The 23,530-nt window shown below is 34.1% G+C and overlaps 1 protein-coding gene across 6 annotated transcripts in view; it reads right to left on the bottom strand.

Moving 5' to 3' along the window:
- Positions 1–23,530, bottom strand: part of LOC135126909 (uncharacterized) — a 114,259-nt gene that overhangs the window by 21,689 nt on the left and 69,040 nt on the right. The gene's annotated exons all lie outside the window — the stretch shown is intronic.

Genomic DNA, 23,530 nt, shown 5'->3' with positions numbered 1-23,530 from the left:
CTATCAGTAATTGCGTTGGAACTGGTGACATTACTTTTAAAATTACGAAATTGTGTCGGAAATACTAGAATAGATTGAATTACAGTTATATTAATGAAATGATCGGATGTGGTTGGCATTACCGGCATACCGGCGTTTGTTATCAAGGATTGTGCATCTGTTTTAGCTGAACCATTATCAATTCTTTTTAATTTAAGTATTTCTACTGAAACGTATCCAGATCAATTGAAGGTTTCTAAGATAATTCCAGTTTATAAGGGCAAGAGTCGTAGTGCTGTTGAAAACTATCGACCTGTTTCAATCATAAATAACTTTAGTAAAGTTTTTGAAACAATTATTTACAATCAGTTGTATCCTCAAATATCACATTCCATTTCACAGCATCAACATAGGTTCATCCAAGGTCGGTCTACGATTACAAATCTTTTTGATATCACAGGCTTTATTGCAAATTCCATTGACAACGAGTTACAAACTGATGTTATATATCTTGATTTCAGTCGGGCTTTTGATATGCTGGACCATGGTGTTTTGATTAAAAAGTTATATTCGCGTGGTTTTACACCTAATTTGATTCACTTGTTTCCCTCGTATCTGCAAAATAGGAAACAATATGTTCATTGTTTGGACATAATTCTGGCTGTATAGACGTTAGATCAGGTGTGCCGCAGGGTTCTGTCCTAGGCCCTCTTCTTTTCTTACTGTTTATTGATGACATAACTGCTGAGTTGAATGTAAGCTATTCTCTTTGTGTAGACGATGTTAAAATATTTAACAAAATTGCTACAGTAGAAGACTGCATTAAACTCCAGTTAAATCTGAATAAAATTACAACATGGTGTGATTTGAATAAGCTAGTTTTAAATAAAGACAAGTGTCGTGCGATGTCATATTCTTTGAAAAAGAAGATACTTCTTTTTAACTATCCGTTAGATGCAATTATATTGAGCAGACCGGAAACAATTTCTGACCTTGGTGTTATTTTTGATCCCAAATTGTCATTTGCAAGCCACATTAATAAACTTATCTCTGATTGCATGAAAACGATGGGTTTTACAATAACAAATGCTAGAGATTTTCAAAATGCTCACACCATCACACGCCTTTTTAAATCCTTTTTGGAAATCAAATTATATTATGCATGTTTAATCTGGTGCCCCCATCATAACATTTATGTCACTAATTTGGAACGTATCATCCGCAAATTTTTGAAGTATTTGTCTTATCGGGAAGACGGAGTGTATCCTCCAATTGGTATGCCTCAGCAGGATTTATTAAATAGATATCATTTTACCAGCCTTTTGAATACGTGTAAAAGATTTTACATGGTTTTTCTATTTAAACTTCTTAATAATGGTGTAGATTGTCCCATCATATTATCACAAATTACATTTAATGTGAGTTCGCGCAGTGTCCTGTCCCGTTATTATGATCTGTTTTATTTGCCAGTCCCAAGAACGGATATTGCTAAGTTTTCACCGATGTTTACCATGTGCAGAATCGGTAATGTGTTCCATTGTGAAGTAGATCTCTTTTCATCATCGCTTAGAGAAGTACGTGGTTTTGATTACAGTAAACTTTAGGATACTTTGGTTAGACTATAAAATATTCTATAATTCGGGTCTCACTCTGTAGAATATTCACTTAATAATAATAATTATAATAATAATAATAATTAGTAGGAACTGATTTAGAACCGATAGGAACTGGAACTATATTGTAAAGAACAGGGAGTGCTCAGTTCTTCTAATTTTCCTCATAGCTTTAATGTTAGGTATACTAGTCTGAACTCTACAGGAGAATTATTATAACTTATCATAACTAGGGTAATAGTAGTTTTGAGTAGTGTCAGAGAAAAAACGTTTTATTATGTGTATATTTTTAATACTATTCGATAATTGAATTAATTAATTTTAGAGTTATGAATAATGAAGCAAATTACTTCCTTAAGTCTAAATCAGTTGCCTAAATAATTTTTAGGGAAACACCTTGGTTCTTTAATTAATTATAGCTGATAAAACATCGATAATCGCCCTACACATGGTATTTTGGGTTGGCATTCCGCCTCCTCCGAATTCTCACCTTTTAATCCCAACCTTTCTAGTGTAACTATCCTACCCACTAAATGACAATAATTTCCACACCCACAGACGCCCCTATCTCGTCTGTTAAATTTATTAATTTGAGGCTATTAATAGTGACAGTATGGCATTTTTCCAGACACGATAAGCACGTTCTAAGCTCAACGCACTTTCAACAGTTTACAAAACTGATAGCTCAAATTAAGTGAACAAAGAGTTTATCAATTTCAGAAGACGCTTCTAAGGCAAAATAAAGCGATATCTTCAAAGCTGCAAACTGTTTGCACACGTGACGGACTTCGCATTTTATCTGTCTTGGAAACATGATAAAACTGATAAAACTACACCTTGCATTATTAATATTGAAATACGATCATAAGACAGTCGGAAGATAACGTGCTTAAAGAGGCTAGATCAATATAATCCTTTTATTAGTATACAGACTGGCCGGTTAAATTATTGATTGTGATAAATCTCTTAATATTCTATAATGCGGGAGCAAAGAACACAATTAATTGAAGACATTGCTTGGGTCACGAGAAAAGCATATGACGGTTGTGTAACAAATGGTAACAGATTTAATGCAACAACAATAAATCAATTTTCTTTCAACGTAGTCATAAAAAACATCTTCTGCACAATACGCTCCGGTTTCACATTAATATTTCAGAATCGAGTTCATCTAAACAAATCAATCACAATATCTCGGATTAAAAGTGCTCGTATAATTTTACTATTGTTGCCAATGCCAAGAAATTCGGAACTATAGCGGACTCCGTCATTTTTTACGTTGCATTTATGAGGTAATTTGAAATTAATTATTTGCGTATGTGTTGTAACGTTGAACTTTTCGAATGACATATGATAGGGTCAAGACTTCACGTGACTCTCAACCTTTCTCTATTTTCTCATTGTAGAAAGGAAGGAGCATCAAACTTTCGATGTCCTTTAATTGCGCTTCTAGAAAATTAACAATGCTTACACCATTGTAATCCTTTGACACGTTTTATCTCAAGGTAAAAATTTTAAATGCTAACCCGAGTTATTCAAAGCGATAATGAAGTAATCAATGGGACATTTACACGATGAGAAGGTTGGGTTTTAGAATGAGTTAGTTCGATTCACTGGCTTTAGTCCATGAGTAGTTATTTATGTTCCGCATAGAATTCTAGAATTAAATGTTCTTAAATTAACAGCTCGATTTTAAATACGGACCACGGATCAAGTTAAACAATGCACCTTTAAAATCGCAGACCACTTAACCTTTGAGTAAGTCATAATGTCATAATGCAGTATTTTCGTGACGTCATGTATCTAGGCTAGATAACAGCGAGTCGTGTCACCTTGATATTTTAAAAAGTTTACGAAGAAGTGACGTTAAGTAATAAACGGTGGCATCTAATCACGAAAATTTCCTCACGAGGAAGGACGAACTTTTCCAGCATGAGAACATTCCAAAAAGAACTTCAGAACAAGCGCCAACAGATGTAAACGCTTGTAGCGTCTCAAATATGAGAAATACCTTTTGTTTTATTTTAGTCGCAGCAATATCATCGCCCCTTTGAAGAAAACCCGTGTTAATAAAAATCATAATATTTATGCCAAGTGGAGCTTACGCAACTCATAAAATAGATTGTTTCCGATATAACCTTCGCATTCCGCTTATCAATCAAGATTATCTCACATGTGCTCATGCTTTTGAAGAAGTAATTTGCAATCAAATCAAAACAATCATGTGGGGGAGTAATTGACTCAATTATCCGGAAATCGCAAGACATTGTTTTTAGAGCCAAGGTCCTCGACAATGCTTAATAATGAAACACGCATCAAGACCATATGCACAGTGTTAAGTAACATGTGAACACTATGGTTGTGAGTATGCAATTATTGAACAAAACTCGGTAAGCGGAGGTAGTGACTATTTCCTCAATGGCCTACATAAGCCAAATCCGCCTACCAACAGCATTGTGATACATGTTAACATTGTAAGTTCGCAGGTGTGGAATAGGGGCTAGGCCAAAATGGCGGTCCATTTTTATTCGATTGATAAATACGAATGTGTGTCGGACAAAGTCCCTATCATTTTGACCGTTTGACGTAATATGGAATTACATGAAATAATTTGTTGGTAAGTTCCTCGTAACCTATGATACAGTTGAAAAAACTTGCGATAACCTTACGCAGTCTTATGAGGTTTTTACGCGCTTATTAGGAACATTTTTCAATTTTATCGGAATTTCAAAACTTTGTTGCTTGCTGATGAATGAACTTTTTATTCCAATTAAGATATGCTGACATAAACAGATGATTTTTAGAAAATTTAATCTTATCTTGCGCAGCAGTGGGGACAATGAAGGGATGAGAACTTGATCCTGATCAATCTGAACACCTACTCGACAAAAACTGTGGATTTTTCCAATAGATGTTCGATTATCGCATACACCTACGAACAAGACCTATAACAATATTAATCAGAGTGGATGGGGAGATAAGGAAAGATTACTCTATGATTAAAGTTTGTGACCTTAAGACCCGATTTATAGATAATTCGCGACTAACTTTTAACTGAGGTCCGTTGCGAGGCAACGCGCATATTTTAACCAATCACGGGCTCATATTCCACATTTTAATTCTCTGCTAACCTAATCGAGGATTAAATATTTAACTCGCTGTTTTATAAACCGGCCCTAAAACTCGCAAGTAAGCCTGGCATTAACACTCTACTGCGTGCAAAGATAAATGAAAAATGGAGACGTGTTCAATTCTTGGACAAAACGTAATTGGCGCTTTTTTACTAGAAAGGAAAATCAGTTTCTAACAGTTAATACCAATCTGCTATTCCCCGTTATGTTTACAGTGTCCGTTAGCAGTTTTTTGTAATTTTGTTGCAAGAGTTTTTCTGATTAAACGAATTTGTGTGCTCCTACGTCAAAGGCCATGTAATACTTACCCGGTTGAGTTGTTTAACAAACACTGTTATTATTTCCCTTTTTATTGTTGGCGCGCTATTGCCAATAACGTCAATCATGCGATTTCGAACTGTTATTAAAACAAGCACGTTTCGCAAGACGCATGTTTTTAAGATGAAATAAAGACGCATCCAAAGAATGAAAAATAAATATCCTTGAGAAAAGTGATATTTTCATCTGGTCAATCACTCGACTACCTGAAATTCAAGGTTGCATTTTTAAGATGGGCAGTTTCGGGTTGAACAGCACAAAAAGAGAGAACGAATGGGGGAGATTAGTATTCGAGTAACGAACTTTGAAGGAAATAATCTTGCTCCGTGGTAAATTTAGGTGCAACGAACGCTAGCGAATATATAACCCAGATAATTAGACACCGAAAAATTGGTACTTTTTTTAAACAGACAGAATAAAGCGTGTGACAAAAAACACAAACACGAACAGCCATTGTTAACCTTTGCAAAAGTCGTCACACTTGTTTCAAGGGTGGTCGCGAAGGAAGGGACGCCACAGGCAACGCACCTGGGGATTTACAGAGACTATTTTAAAAGCCGATATCCATAAATTTTGTTATTCGAAATACGTTTTTTCTCAAAACTTTGGCTCCTCGTAACATCCTTTGATATATTTTTTAACGACTTATTACTTATTATTTTTCTGGGCACAAGTTCAAGACGAAGTTGAACCCCTCCTCTACCCTCTGAATTCAGTGGTCGCATTTGTTTTGCAGCTGTTATAAATATTCCTGCGGTTGGAGGACGCGTAATTAAGTGATAATTTGGAATTTACTTGGTTAGTCACAATGCTTCGCTATTTTTATGTTAACAAGACGCTGGCACTGCAATTTGAAACGGAAATGATATCATAGCTCACCGATTTTGCTTGCTCCTCGGCTAGACACCGTGAAAATATAGGTTTAACAACCCAACGACAAAGAAGGATAAGCTTGTCTTTGCTTTTTCTGAATTTTTCAGAAAAACAAGTGTTGAAGGGTTTTTAAAGGCATGAAAATGTCATCATTCATGGTCAAGAATTAATTCAGTGGTTGTTTAAAATTTTATGTTCTAAGAAATCACGTTGTCTATAAAAATTCCTCCAAGGTTATTTAAATAGAACTTCTCCCGCTCCTGAAGTACAGCCGAACAAATTTTAACTAATTTTTCATACTCTGGTTTATACTTATACTTGTAGTTCATAAATAATACCACCTTGAATTTTTAAATTACTATTTTAATTTTTATTGATTACCCTTCTGATAGTTAAGCGGGATCAAAAAGTCTGTAAGATATACAATTTTGCAAAAGTAGGCGTAGGCGGCCTGTATTTGTTATTACTTTTAAGCATAAGATTTTGTACCACTCTGTATATCTCTGATGGTTATTCCAGGAAATGTAGGATGATGAAGTAATGTAGTTAAAATTTAGTATCCGGCCATTCACCCCAAAATACAACACAGGAAATAGGAAACTATCCACCTGCGAATTATTCATGTTATGTAAATTCTTAAATTATTATATTTTACATATTGGTGTATAAACAAGTAAGGGGAAGTTTTATTTTATCGCCCACGTGTAGTGTGGTCGTTTTTTTTTGTTTTCGCCTTCATGCTCAGAAGCAACAAAAATTTGGAAAGTAAGTCAGTAATATAGAAACTACATTATTATTGGAGAAAATGGAGAATATTTCAATCATTGGAAGAAAATCACGCACTGTGTAATTGATTTAATTATTTACAATTAAAGTAACAATACACATATTATTTATTTTGACAGATCTAGGCCGATAATCAATCTGATGATGATAATTGATAAGACAATATTGTATAACTTTTCGTAAAACAAGTGCTTCAGATACCGGACATTAAGGGGACTCGCTAGACGAGGTATAATATTTTTTTGGTTTTTTGTATGAAAAAATGACATTAATATAGATGTATCATACATCAAACTGCAGCTGTTTTCATATTCTAGACTATCGAGACCAGTTCAATCAATTAAAAAAATCTGACTGAGAAATATCGTAAAAAAAGCACCATCCTATGTTTTCTTTTCAAGTTTTTTGAGTCATAACCATCATAGAATCGCTTGAAAATTTGCATATGAACAAAGGATCACTTTTTACAGGCCGCAGAGTCATTAAATGTTTGTTAGTGGTACAATTTGTTTAAATAATAATGTGTTTATTAAAATCAAAATATACCACAAATTAATGCAAAATCCGTCGAATAATTTTAACAGGAATATCAGAGGAAAATTAATGATATATTGCTTAGCAGAGTTTTTAACAAAAACTAACAATTATTGAAAAAAATGAGTATCAATTCGACAGAATTTGAGCCGTTAGTTCAGGACCTTGCCGATAGGAGCGCCACTACAATTTACGGAAGCGACTTTGCAAGTAAAACCAACCCATCTACTGGCGTTGATTCGTCGTTCAAGACCGTTAAATAGATGTTCACATTACAATTTTTTACACCGCAGTGTGCATCATTTTCCAACCTCCTGACGAGGTCGGACCAATTCTCGATTGCCGAGCCCCGCATTATTAAAACCCCCTTCATTTACAAAAAAATTAACCTTGTCATGCAATAAAAGTACAAAAGACAAAAGAGTCGGAGGTTTGTGACCTCGCACACAACGCTGCAACTTCGTTTGGCTCGGATTTCGAGTCGGCGATCGTTCCGCGAAGTTCACTGATCCCTTAAAGATTTCGCGTTACTGCCCATTCACAATGGACATAAGGCATAAGAACGAGCGGATAACATAATTTACGTTTTTGGTTTGTGTCTGGCTTATGCTTATGTACGTTCACAGTGGACAGAGTGAAGTCTGTAAGAATTGTTAAACTGCGCAAACGCAGAACAGAATAACTGCATAGGGTATGAAGTGCCAAGTGCCAGCTGTTAAAGGGAATTCAATAACAGCATTCAAAAGTCCCTAGATTTTAACATAATTTTGACATAATTTGTACATAAAGTTGAACTTATTTCAACTTTGTGTACGCACACAGGGATTACATAAAACGTTCATAAGCATAAGAATTACCTAGGTCTACTGTGAACAGGGGTATACGTTTTCCATCGTTTCAACTTTATGTATTTATGTAAGCTTTATGTACTTGTTATGCCTTATGTCCATTGTGAATGGGCAGTTAGTTTTACCATATTCTAGCACAAGAAGATCAACGGTCGCATAACTTGACGAGAATCAGTCATTTATAGACTTTGTAAAAACGTTGCACTTTATTACGTTTACTCTGGAGTATACGCGAAAGCTTGTCAATCAACACGTATCAGGTGAGCTTCGAGCTTCGAGCAAACAAGCGGAACGTTTATGCGACGTAAAGCTCCGCGAAAGCCGTTGCATTATCTATTGATCTACGCGAAATTTGTTTGTTTTGGAGAATTAATTTCAGTACTGCGTCGTAGGCTAGAGTCTGCAATGCAGAGGAAAACTTACACCTGTAGAACAGCTTTCAGTGGGCGGGTAGGGGAGGTGGAGCGACTTGGACACAGTGGCCTAATGTTATCGTTGTATTTTTGAATACGACATTTTACGTTACATACGTACAGCAAAAAGTTTTCTGTAAATTTTGACTACAACACATTCTTCATTTTATTTAAATCACCCAAGCGCAATCATAAAATAACAATCAAAGCAAAAATTAAGTAGTCAATCAATTCATTGAACTGTCAAGTTTCCGGTACCAGTCGGTACCAAGATTTTTCATAGCTGTTATTATGGAGTATGCAGTTTTTGTTTGAAGTAAACCTCATCACACATGTAATTAATTTTTAATACTTATTTTTTTTTTAATTCTATGTCGTGCTGACATTGTAGTATAACTGACCGCAAAAACGGCGCACTTTTAGTGTTGTCACTGCTAATGTACAATACCAAGTTGTTCGGATTTCCTCTACTTTCTTATTATCTGTTATATATTAAACACCTGATGTCAGAGGCGCTTATCCAAATGATCCCGACCACCGTAAATAATAAAAAGTCTAAAGTTAGTGGGTTTGATGAAGTATTTATTTACCTAGGAAGGCCTCGACGAAAACTTCCCACTGTATCATTTTTACCAACGGAAGTTTATGTCAAACAAAAATTTCTGAAATGTGAAAAATCGCCTTATTAAAAATTACCATAGTAACACATGCATGTTTATGTTGAAATTTATTATTGTCTTCGCTTGACTATTAATAACGCCGATAACTTCTGACTTCTTGCAATTAAATGTAGTAAACTATTTTTATCGCGACCCCCTGCAATCCTCATTTACACTAATTTTGTGAAATTTCATCATCCAAAACAACAAACACGAATTATTCCATTCCCCAATTACGACAAAATCTCTCACATGATTCGATAAGAAGTGTCTTCACTGATATCTCTTTCATGCTCTTGACGTAACAAATCTTCCATCATCACCATAGGAGCTGGCAAGTTCGCTTAAAAAATTCAAATCGTCTAAATTTTATGCCCCGTCTAGACGTAGTACACATATTTTACACAAAATTTATGCAGGACTGATGGAATGATAAATGTTTGGGTTGATTTTTCGGTCAAACGACGCCCTTCCTCAAAAACGCGAATTTAGCAGACTAATAACCCCGAATATATTAAAGCGGCGTTTTCAAACAGGTAAACAGTAAACACTTAAAATTCTGTAAACATCGTGCCTTAAGACTATATAATTGCATAAACCGCAACGTAGTTAATAAAATAATAAAATGTTCAATGTACTTATTAACTAAGATAATTTTATTTACTCTTAATACCAAGTACATGGTAATATTATTACTGAAAAATCGTCTTTACAGTTCAATGGAATTATGAGTCGAATACTAACTTAATTTTATGCTTATTATGACTGGATGTACATTTAATACCAGTTAATTATTACTTAACGGCTATTGCAGATTTTTAATCATTTCAAAATTACAGTGATTCCTATCAAAAGAACTTTGCAACTTTGTATTTCCATGTGAACAAAGTGAACTCGGATTGTGTCAACATGTAATTAAGATTCGGATTCTCAAGTTTTTATAATAATGCGATAATTGTCATAAAAATGGCTATAAAAAATTGGTCTAAAGAGTTTAGACAGTACTTCCCTCGCTGTCGGAAACTTGACGACTGCATGCCTATTGTGTTTTTTTTCTCATTACATTTTTGTAGTGGGAATTTAAAAAAAAATTGCGATGACGTCATCAACATTTTTGCAAGGACACGTATATCAGTTGGGATAGATGTAGTGTAATACTAAGAATAAAATTATTATATTCTCAAATTTTCGGGAAAATGAATTGGGTCGTTTGAATATTGATTTGTAATAATCAATAAAATAACGAAACAATTTACTCACGTATACCTACGTATCAGAGGCAACTGAAAATCGTGTATGTATAAAATATGTTAATTTAAGATGACAGGCGTAACAGCATACGTGAGAGCCAAACACAGAAACTGTAAACAAAACGACCGTCGGTTTTATTGCTTCGACTTCCGCTTATTATATAAAACATTGGGTTTTATTTTAATTCTTGACGGTGAAATTCACAATTGGTTGATTATAAACATGTCTATTTCACATTCGCGGAATCAAGTGAACGCATAAAACAAATGCAGGTCTGTAATGTTAAAGTCGATGTAAATAAGCGTGCTACCCTTATGTTTCAACCGAGTTTTTCCTTTAACAAATTTTGTGTCTACCAAATTGGGTTGGTTGGGGTGTAATACTAATAATAAGTGTTGCCTTTAATTTAATCAATAAAATAAATTGACTTCATTAATTTTTTTGAACCACCTCTTAAGAAAATCTAAAAAATATGAATGGAATGATAAATCACAAGTACAAACTCATCATATTTTTTGCATTTTAGATAGGATTTATTCAGCAAAATTTAAGGGTGACGTCATCAATTTTTTTAGGAGGGATGAACAAATACATTTTGAACAAAAGTTTACCATGCTTATAATAACTTTAAAATATTCCCAAGATTTCAAAGCATTCGGTTTTGTAATTCCTGATTAAATCGATAAAATAAATTCACGCCTTCATTAATTTTTTTGAGTCACCCTGCATATGCAAATCCAAAAATATGAATGGAATGATAAATCACAAGTACAGACTCATCATATTTTGTACATTTTAGATACGATTTATTCGGAAAACTTTTGAGCTGACGTCATCAGTTTTTTGTAGAAGATAACCAAATATATTTTGACTAAAAATTTATTATGCTCTTTATAACCTTAAAACATCTGCAAGATTTCAAAGCATTCGGTTTTGTAGTTCCTGATTAAATCAATAAAATAAATTTACGCATTCATTAATTTTTTTGAGTCACTCTGTATATGCAAATCCAAAAAATATGAATGGAGTGATAAATGACAAGTACAGGCTCATCATATTTTGTACATTTTAGATATGATTTATTCGGCAAACTTTCGAGCTGACGTCATCAAGTTTTTGGAGGGGATAAGCAAATATATTTTGACTAAACATTTATTATGCTCTTTATGACCTTAAAACATCTGCAAGATTTCAGAGCATTCGGTTTTGTAGTTCCTGATTAAATCAATAAAATATATGTACGCATTCATTAATTTTTTTGAGTCACCCTGTATATGCAAATCCAAAAAATATTAATGGAGTGATAGTTCACAAGTACAGACTCATCATATTTTGTACATTTTAGATATGATTTATTCCACAAACTTTTGAGCTGACGTCATCAAGTTTTTGGAGGGGATAAGCAAATATTTTTTGACTAAAGATTTATGATGCTCTTTATAGCCTTAAAACATCTGCAACATTTCAAAGCATTCTGGTTAGCAGATTAAAAATTAAATTTCAAAATGTTGTTTTATAATTTTGATTTTTTTTCCAAAAATCTGGACGTTTCGGGTGAAAAGTCGATTCAGAGTTGTAAACTACATGTGTAGGACTATGTTATTTTATACAATTGAAAACCCATTTACTATGTACAATTTTGAAGTGACGTCATCGCTTTAGTGGTGGGGATGATTCGACAAATTTTGGTTAGCGTTTTACCATCTACATGATATTCTTAATATAAGTACAAAATTTCACAACAATCGGTCGAGTACTTTCGGAGATTATCTGTCTAATAAAAATCCGTGACAACAGACGGACAGACGGACAGACGGACAGACGGACAGACGGACAGACGGACAGACGGACAGACGGACAGACGGACAGACAGACGGAAATGGCAGACCTATTTCTTCGTCTTCTAGGGGTCATGAAAGATCGAGAAAACGTAAAAGTAGAGAGTCGGCCGACGGACTCGATTACAATACTTCCTTTGCTTACGCTCGGGAAGTAAAAATTAATTTAACAAAATTGTACAGCTTATACTTTGCGCCTTAGTACACAAACAATAAATTAGAATTTATTTCCTCCCTAACCAAATTTTTAAAGTAAATATCTGGAAATAAAAACCGCTCGAAGCAATAAATTGATACAAATTGTTTAATTCCTTCGGCTGAGTTTTATCTACAAGAATTAATCTTGGAGACTTGGTAATTCCTCGAAATTTCGTGGAGAATTCGGTGCCTTTATAATCTTATCTTAATTTTATAATTTGAACTAGATTGAATTAGACCGAAATATAAAACAAAACTAATAATAATAATAAGCGTTCTCAATTTCTAACTGTGAGAATCAGAAAAGATTTGCCTTGATACAAATAAATTTTTAACAAAGAATTATTTTTTCGATACTTTTATGATCTTAACTTAGTTTTATAACCTGAACTAGAATGAATTAAACCGAAATGTTTAAACAGAAATTAATCACAGCAGCGTTCTCATTCTCTAATTTTGAGAACCAAAAAATATTTGTCACGATATGAATTCTTATTTATTGTTTTTGTTCAGAAAATGCAGAGTGTAACAATTTATTACAATTTTAATATTGCAGATTAACGAAATTGACAATATCAAAATAATATTAAAAAATTAATTAGAACGTTCATGGCAGGTTGACTCCATATCTGTATCGAACGAAGTTCACTCATGTTGTTCTTTAATAAGTCGGTGTTATCTTCTGAATTAGTGGATCCTTTGATGTTATAAATAGGAAGTCGAACGTCCTTTGTCATTCATTGACTCCTTTAAATTTGCTCAAGAATTATTTATTATTTCCCAGACTACTAAATCCCACGGAACAGATTCCTGGGGACTGTCGCAAATCTACCTTTATTTGTTGATCTAGAGCCAAGTTACACACCGAAATAAATTAAATTGTCAAGAAATTGTTTGTTTGCTGATTGTCACATCTTCGGAAAATTTCTGTTATTATTCTAATAAAAAGACGCAGTTGATGCCAGGTTTACCAAACACTGCATTCCAGGTGACGCAAAAGGGATTATCCGCATAATATCGACAATAAATGTCAATAAAAGCGATGACTAAACAATAAAACGGACAATAAAAAGTCAGCCAAACAAATTTATTATTATTATTATTATCGCCAAAATACCCATTCGTGTTTTCCCAAACACACATTCTTTGACGACCAAAGCTTCGAAAGTGTTACTAATCAGTTTATTACTTCCGATTACCTAACGTTGCGTTACAAAAATGTGATTTTGATTATACACCTCTTCGTGCTTGGTTCGTATTGAGTGTCCGAAAATATAAAAAGCCCACGTCACGAAAGCCGCGTCACAAGGGTCGGATTTTGTGACGCAAGCAACAAAATCAATGAAACGTTCTAATGTCAAATCAATTTCTCTTTATTACTACCACACAACTCCCATCCGTTGTGGATGGGGCCAAGACCGGCATTAATTAAACTCCTTTGTCAAACAATTCCGTCGCGAAATGCGAGTTTGGCAAATCGTTTGAAATTTGGAAACGGCTACAACGATCATGTGATGTTTTCAGTCCTGCTACCTTGGGAAGCTAATAATTTTTGGCAAAGTTATTAGTTTATTTTCGACACTTGTGGCTACTGCTTTTAATTTTCGATGACTTAACTTATAGAACGTCATGGAAAGTAGAGCGTCATGTTTGCTCCATCGAGCACACCTCATGGTTAATTTTGGAGTTTTTTCTGATTTATAGCTACGTTAGCGTGAATAATGGAAATAGATGACTAATTTTTATAATCTGTTTATAATCATCTAAAGAAAAAGTTAAGTGGTGTAACAATGAATAACTTCAAATGTATAATATTTCCACTTGCCCTTGGCAACACTGTGTAATGGTGGTAATAGCATGTGGATACTGACACCAAATAATTCAAGGCGCCTGTTGGGAGCAAATTTCAAGTTTTACAACTTCATGAAAACTGCTTGTACTTGGAGTAAGTACATGCAATAAAAATATACATTAAAATGTGTGCGTTGCTGACTCTTTTACAACAGGTGTTTTTGCAAAGAAAGTTCGTTTATTACAGCAATTTGCCAACATTTACCCGATTTTTATTTGTTTATTTTCGAGTTTTCAATTATGAAGATATTTTTATTGGCGTTTCTGCTTTTAAAAATCCAACTGTGGGTGCTCGAGCAGATGCAGTACCCAAACAAGGTCAAGTGGTACGACTTGCTCTCCAACTCAACTCGTTAATGACATTTTGGACGAATCGTTATTTTTGCATCAAATTTTGTACCTTAAAGCAATGATTAAGCCACAGTTTTGATATTTGAGACAGTTGGGTTGAATTTCACATGAAACAAGAGCTTCTTACCGTGGCAAATGGTACACGTGATCTATAGTATGTCATTTTTGAATTAAGTAATTTTTTTAAGCTATGTATTGTAAAATACGGGATCACGAAAATAATTTGCTATAAATAAATGTTTTAACACTAAATTAAAACTTCCAGACGCGGATCTTCGGTTCATTTTAGCTCTTAGTGGAATAACAAAAAACAAATTTATTATATATAATATAATAATGTCGGTTTTCGCAATAAGTTATCTTCGGCTGGTCAAAGTTTTCCGCAGTGCAATTCGACGCTAGATAATTTAACAAATAATTGGAAGGTTTCGATCAGATGTTGTTTACTGGTTAACAATGAGTGATAGAACACGATGAGGTCGAGGTAAATGAGAAAATATAAAAATTCCACTATTTACAAGCATGTCTCAGTTTCCTAATTACAGAAAACATTCCACTAATCTCGAAAACTCAAGCACTGCGTCAAACATTTCGGACATAACTAGGATGTAATAATTATAAGTTTCCTAGAAGTATCGTTCGTTGTACCATCATGAGCCGAGATAATATTTTCCGGCGGATATAAAACTATAAAAATAATCGCTTTCGGTCTTAACGACGATACCCCAAAAAGAAATTTTTTACGACTGAATCCTTTTAATTACGGAAGATTGGAAATAGATCTCGTTTAAAGGCAAGCAGAAACTAAACTTTCGGCTGTTTTGTCAACAAACAATCGCGTTTACAAGACGTAATTACAATGTAACATGTGCTTCGCAGACAAAATAACAGTCATCACCTATTTATTTATAACCTAGTTACCTCCACCAATACAAATAGTCTTTAACATTTACTTTATCGTTGCTTCCTGTGGTCGGCTTTGTTGTGCGAAAGGAGTGTTGAAGTCTTTATGTGTAGATAATTAGTCAAGCTTCAATTAGCAAACCGAAAAAAAAGGATATCCTAGACTCGGACCTTCAAACATGTTTCGCCAGGGTCGGCTTCAGGCGTAAACACAAACTTATAAAAATATACCTAGCAGGTTCGTATTGATTAACTTTGAGTACGTAAATAACACAGCTATGGCAGCCATCTGCGATCCTTCGCGATCGTCTGCGGGAGGATGTGGTCGTTCTGAACTCGGTGGGAGTCTGTGAGCCTTTTTGAATTCAGTAATGTATACACTACTAGTTTTTATCAGAATGCAACACTCTTAGGATATTAGTAAATAAAGTTTATTTTTAACACTGTTACAACAAAAAGTCGCAAACAAACAATCTAACTTACTACTCATTCTTCAAAAATTTGACGCAACGACAATCGTCAATATTCAATGTTAAGGTCGACTAATACGTAAGCAAAACTGCTGTTTTCTACATCCACACTCGATTGTCTTAATTCACAAGTACATACATATATCTTTATTTAGACGTCAAACAGTAATAATTATAATAACAATAATAGTATTAAATACCGTCAATCTAAGGAGAGTAGAGTCTAGAAAAAATTTTACAAAAAAATCAAGAATGAAGTTTGATAAAAATTCTTGAACGGATCTTTATTTCAGCGTCAAATAATAATAATAAGGATAATAAAAATAATAGCAATGATTACGATAAATTAAATAAGAAAAGTAGTTTTTTAATACAAGTTCTGAGGGTTTAGAGACGTATGTAGAGTCTAGACAAAAATTCTACAAGGAATCAAGAATGGACAGATCTATTGAGTTGTTACAGCTGCTCACCAATGTCAACTCATACCGTGGGATAGAGAGCAATAAAAACACGATCAAAGGCAGCCATATATTTTCGAAGATTTGTCTCGGAATTTTCCTCTTGTTAGATTATTATCGTCAAACTGAAAATTTGACTTCCATTTTTTTTAGTAACGAGATGTTCAAGGCAAATCAAGAATCAATCAAGCTAAATCATAAGTAGCCCGTGTAAAAGTTAAATTCACTCACACTCTTATTTCGAAAAAACGTCCAAAGTCAAAATTCACCGTTTCTCCATTTTGGAAATGAAAATCGTCGTTTTGGGCACAACTTGTTAGCTTTGAAAAAGTATAAAAATGTAACAATATTTTAATCTATTTATAAGACAATTTGACTCGTGATAAAGAATCTTCCAACTAAATCTGTAATTTATTTAGACAGAACTATCCTCGTCCAACAAATCCAGCTTCTTCGAAAAATTATAAAATTTGATTTTGTGAAATTTTATTTGTTTTATGAATTGACTAGACCTGATCTGACTAGACCTGACTGTCTAAATATGACTTGACTAGACCTGACGTTAATACCAGTCACACGTTAAGAACAAAAAGTGCTCGATGATTATTAGTTTGGATCTTTTTTGAGAAAGTCTTGATGTCTAGGGTGAAAAATCAAAACGGATTGATAAACCACAAGTAGAGGAGTATGTAATTTATAAAATTTAAATAGCATTTTCTCTGAAAAATTTTGAAGTGACGTCAGCAAATTGTTGGTGGTGAGGATTCGATAAATTTTGGTTGGATTTTTAATTTTTTTCGTAGTCTAGGAGTCATGAAACGTCGTAAAAACATGTACCGTTTTACTCTTAAGCTGAACGTTGGAAAATAAAAATAAAACCCGAAAAGTACTTAAACTACTAAACTATAAAATTTGGACTTACATGTTTAGTTTGCCTGACATCTAAAGATCGCAGTTCTAAAGAAAAAAACTAAAAAATAATGGTAAAATAACAACGCAGAAGAACATATTTCATGCAACGTAATACGTTCACGTGTAATTTTTATGATCTTATAATTATGAAATCTAAAAAGTGAACACGATACAGTTTCCAAGTATGCAACGCACTTTCCAGTCAACAGTTTGAAGAATGGCGTCATTTGCGTATTGTCTAAGCCGGGCCTGGTTATCACTCGTTGCTATCTTATTAACCAACACTGTGGGCAATGACTAACGATGTTTACTTGAATTTATTCGAAGTGTTATCGCAAGGCAACCACAGGAATACTGAAAAATACTCCTCAAGCAGCCCGCAAGGAAAATAAACCACCGTACACTTCCTGATTTCCTTCCGATTGATTTCGAATTTATAGCATGCAGATTCGAAATCGCCACAACGAGGTCACCCTTTGGTGCCCATTTCCGCAATGGTATGGAAAAAGGCCAAGCCTGCACCGGAATTGCAATTAGTAAAATATTGTTGCCAATTTCCCGAGTTGGCACCTGGCGCCAGTGAAAGGTGTCGCAACTTGACTTTTATGCGACCATTGCAAAAGGTTCACGATTGCCTTGCCCAAATTTATTATACATGTAGGTTAAGGCGCTGAACTGGTACTTTTACCTAGTAACCGATTTATTTTTCGTAATGCATCTCGGATACTTTCCGCGGGAAAAAAGTAGATAAGTGGGATACATACGGCTAAAATTGTTGCATACATTATGGCCTTGTCTCGTTTGTTTAACGGAGATTTAGAAAGGCTGCGCGATGGCATGCCTTTTAGGGTGAGTTTTCGTTGCGCAGGTGAGCTCTCATCTTTAATAAGGCAATCAAAACTAGTAGGAGCCATGTATTGGGATTTATGATTCATATAACGACCCATTATGATGTTTTAATGATTCATAAAGGCTAAATATACCGAGTTTTACATGAAAATGGCGATAAATGTGCGAAAAACTAATGCAATAATTACTTTGTAAATTTTCGGGAGTTTTATTAATAAGCCACCGTATTGTAAATGATTTTGCTCTATTTTCAGAGACTTGATATTAATAGATTCTATTGGATGTTCACTCCATAATCGGGATCGATTATCCCATGTGAAATCATCTTCAGGAATACCCGCCAAAACTGATATGATTTACTTTGGCGCGAATTTTGGCAATTACATTTACTAACGTGTGGTTGGTTGGCTTGTCAGATAAATCATTGAGTTATATTTTTACAGATTCGAAATTCATTTGTGGTTAAAAATTCTTTCGATGACGGAGGCATAGGAAGAGGATCTTCTTAATGGTCTGTTAGCCATTAATAGATTTAGGGATCTATTACACAAAAATATAACGCGCTTGTTGCTACACATTTTTATAAGTTATGACGGACTTATGACTATAATCTTAGCCCCGGTTTACAGAAGCACTTAATCATGCTATTAATTTAATCACGCAATTAGCCATCACGTGATCAAATAGGACCAAAGTCTCAGATTCACGGGTTAATCGCACATTAGATTTCAATTCACATTAGATATGTAATTCACCCGGTTCTTATCGTATTTTATTCTTATGCAACAGCGTCCAGAGTTACTAGTTTTTTGAACCAGTAAAAGTAATGACGTGACCATTTGGTATCTGTGAAGTTTTTTTTTTTAACGGAGAGTGATTCTTATTATATATAGAACTACATACGAACACCTTCTGGTCCATTGTGTGTTACCCCCCCATAATGTAAGTCCTAACACAGTCCTTTATAGGCGCATCTCCAAAATTTGGAAGTCCATTACTCTTTCCTGATGCCAGAAAGGGCAGGCCTACAGAATGTGCCAGGGGTCTCATCGTCCTCTAAGCACATTCTGCACGTGCTGTCGGAACCCAGAGTGAAAAACTAATCTGTGCCAATTTTCTTACGTTGTCCACCTATTGGTCGCCGATTACGAATAACTTTTTTATTTTTGCAGACCGGACGAAAGAAAAATTTAAAAAAATAATAGAATAACAATTTCCGTAGCGGCCAAAATACACAAACTCATGGCGCACCTAATATTTTTTCACATGGTATGTGACCGTAACAATTATTGTTAAGGAAAAGAGTCCAATCGATACTTCTGGTTACGCATTACCTTGAACGTATCGACGAAAATCTATTCTGGCGAGCATTAAAATTAACCTGTCCATTATCATAAAATATGAAACGAAAGCCAAAATACAAACGTACGTTCTTGACATTAAACTTGACAAAAATGCTACCTCAAGAAAAAGCAGATTAATTAAATTCTGATCTACAACTGACTGTTCTTCTCTGTTGTTGTACAAACAAAGCATTAACATAATGGTCTTGGCCTCAATTGTTCGAGAAGACCCAATTAACGCCGTGACATGATGATCTTTGCAACAATGTTTTATCGGCGATTTAACAGTTTTTGTTGAAGACTTGACACGATTTCGTCAATGACCATGAAATTGTTGTAGGCCGGCTGCATTTTATTTCGGGATTTTTCGCATAATCAACAATGGTGTATTTTTAGCACCTCTCATCGATCAATTGCGAGGGTTAACAAAGACACAACCCGGATGTCAATCAAAAGATAGGAGAAGCCGTCCTTCACTACCTCATTTCCTAGTTAAATGACGCAATTCAATTCGATGTTTTATTACATAATTACTGTCTACTGCAGACGGTAAAAATAGTCACAGACAAAAGGCAATCTGCCAAAAGTATGCACTTGGAATAAAAACCGCAAAAACACAGAAAATTCTAAGTAAACAACAAAAACTTCCTCTAATCGACTGTGTTTGTGTTTACGAAGAGAAAAAACAGATTTTCCATTAGGGTTTGGATCAACACCGCTGGATTTATTCCGCAAAAATTAGTGTAATTACGGTCAGGCGCCGCTTCTTGTAAGGTTTTAATAAAATCGAGAACTGGTTAAAACAAAACCAAGACCTTAGGCGCCTTCGCGGTACAAGAAGTTAACGACACGTGTGTGGATGACTGCTATATTTAGCCGCTGAAAATCGTACCAGGTATTGCAACTACTATCTGCGTTGTAGGATTCAACGGAAATTGGGAACAAACATGATTTACGACGCGTGCAGTTTATCTGAGGTCAATTAGCAATAATAACGTTGGGGAAAATATTTTTCAAATGTTCTATTCTATCCTCCAAACGTTAATGGGTGCCAAAGAACTCGCGGAACTGTTTCTTGGGCACTTTATCAGCGCTCTGTCCGCGGCCAAGGATGGTCATTATTTAAACCACAAGGCAAGAATTCATTTCCCGGGAGAACTGCAACTTTTCGATAGATATGCATACGTAGATGGTCCGGATATTACCAATTTTTTCTTATTCTTGTGATAATTATTATAACAGTGTCGACACTTGAGTTGCATGCAGTTTAATTAAATAATTAAATCATTTTAAAAACAGCTTTGCAAATCTCTGCATTGGACCCGTTCCACTTCTTAAATATGTTAAATGTCATTTAGTATCTATGCAATGTGAAATTTGTTACTTGGAAACTAGCAGACCTTTAAAATTATAGAAATTGATTGTAAGAATATTGTAAAACTGTGGGAGGTAATTTTGATCCTAAATATATGTGAAACAGTTACACTTCAATACACAATTTCTCACCAAATTCTTGGGCACCACTTTATCGACGTGCTGGAACTTTGTGGCTCCCTATTTTCTATATAAATTGATGATGATTTTAAATGTTTCTACTTTTGACGCGTTTTAAAAGGTCTGAATTACTGGTTATCTACACCGCAGGTGCCATTTATTTGGAGCACATATTATTCAAAACGCATAGCAATAATAATCTTAATTAGGAGTCGTTTTTCTTTCACGACTAAAAGAAAAACCACACAGTAGATAAAAAGAAGCCTTAAACTGTTTCCACAAAAGGCAAAGCTTCAGCTTAGCCGCTTTCCAGGGCTACCAAAGTAGTTATGTTTACATTTTATAAATATAATAGAAAAGTTTTTGAAACCAGGCTAAATAATGAAAGCAGGGACAACAGGCCTGTGCTAACAATATTAATAACCACATAAATTAAACTTAAACCATATTAATTACAAAAATGAAACAGCAACTTTTCTAACAAACTTTCGATTTTACGCACTGAATTCCATTTTTATTTGAGAATTCTAACGCTGTGTTCAAAGTATGTTTGTATCTTTTTTATTTTGTGAATACGAATAGTGAACTTATTTATGCACCATAAATTTACATTTACGATCGCCTTTCCTTTAAGTAAGTCATACAATTAAGTTGTTGATCTATTTTTTTTAACACACTATAACACAAGCATACGATAAAGTAATCGTATCTTCAAGTTTTAAAATTATAACATGAATTTAAATGTATATTTCGACGTTTGTTGAACAAACAGGAGTTCTGTTCATATTTACAACTTCTAACTGGGTGTTTATAAAATTAAAATACCCCAATTTCCGTAATATTCAACGTTGCATAAAGTAAATGAGGTATTTGATTGACATTTAACTCTTTATAGTAAGATATTTTTGACGTTGTATAAAGCATTAAACTTAAACACCTTATCAGAATCAACATCTGGACATATTGTCCGTTTTGCTGTAAACATATTCTATTTATTTTCTTTTTATTGTCTATTCTCTGATTAAAAACTCAGTTCTTCAGATATCACATAGAGAGCAATCGAGAGGAGTACGATCTGGTGAACGAGCTCGCCATTGAATATCGCTAGTTACTACTCTCTGTCATCAAAAAATTGTAGTATGTAACCTAATGTTGTATGTGCAATACGGGGTGCCACTATATCTTTTTGAAAGTATTCACCAGTTGTTTGATAAATATATCAATTTTTTTTTCTCTATATCGCGTAGCATTAAAGGTTCATGGAAGAAAACTGCACAAATTGTATGTCTGCGAGAGACTATGATTCACACTCCTACTTTACTTAGATATTAAGGGGTTTCCCCGAAGTGATGGGGATTTTCAGCGCTCAATATTCGAAGGCTTTGTAAATTTACATATCCATATAGGTGGAACCAAGTTTCAACTCTGAAGAAGGTTAAGTCCAGCAGCTCGTAAGTAGGTCGAAGGAGCTCTTTCACTGTCTTAATTTTGTTCCATTTTCTTTTAGCAGTTTGTCCACTTAAAACCTACGCATTGATGTTTTTGAATTAACTTCCGTTGTTTCTTCCACGTTTTTAACAATCTTCTCAGGCACACCGGCCGCCACGTAAAAAGTTCGAATTAACATTTTCACAGATTCTGGCCACCTACGAAAACATTGAAACGAACCCAAACTGGCTTGTTGTCGGAATTTGAAATAATGTAGGCAAACGCGAGTGTGTTATTGATACTTAAAATATTCGGAGCTGGCGGGTAGAAGGTTTAACTACAGAAATTTTAGACTTGCAGTTTGGGAATTTAAAACCCCAGAAAATGCTGGAAGTAACATATTCTAAGAAAAAAATTAACTCAAATTAATTTAGGTTTAAAGATTTAGACTGACTGCGTTTTTGGAACTCAGAACAGATTTTCGACCTACATAATTTCTGAATTTCAAAAATTTCTAGGCAGTTCAAAATTTTATTTTAGTGTATATTTTATATACAAAAATATATTAAGGAAAAAGATTTACTACATATAAGAATTTGCAGTTTCCTTGTATCTTAGAGTAAGTATATAAAAATGCAATATAGTATTAAACAATATGGCAAATCAAAATTCGGCCCTAGAAAATTAACGCAATTATTTTAAAATCATTTGTCATATTACAATTTATGCTAAGAGGGACATCATTAAGGACACTGGCCTACAACAAAAATGTTTCAAAGAAAACTATCGATATGTTTTATAGATCTGGATGGGTTAAATCCAAATCTAATTACCAACAGAATATCTCTACCACGTTATACTTTCGAAATAAGCAAGGCAAAAAAAATACGAGTTTTTCAAAAAATGTTTTAATATTTTTGTTTTTTTAGCATCTGATTAATTTTGACAGGCTTGAGTTAGTGAGTTAAAAATAAAAATTGACCTCAGAATTTTTGTTAAAAATCTACAACACGAATTGAGAGAATTTTTT

This window comes from Zophobas morio, unplaced genomic scaffold, assembly GCF_036711695.1.
Source record: "Zophobas morio isolate AGI-343-1 ecotype UQ-CSIRO unplaced genomic scaffold, CSIRO_AGI_Zmor_V1 ptg000011l, whole genome shotgun sequence".
Taxonomy (NCBI): domain Eukaryota; kingdom Metazoa; phylum Arthropoda; class Insecta; order Coleoptera; family Tenebrionidae; genus Zophobas; species Zophobas morio.
This window is presented reverse-complemented; position numbering and strand designations above follow the sequence as displayed.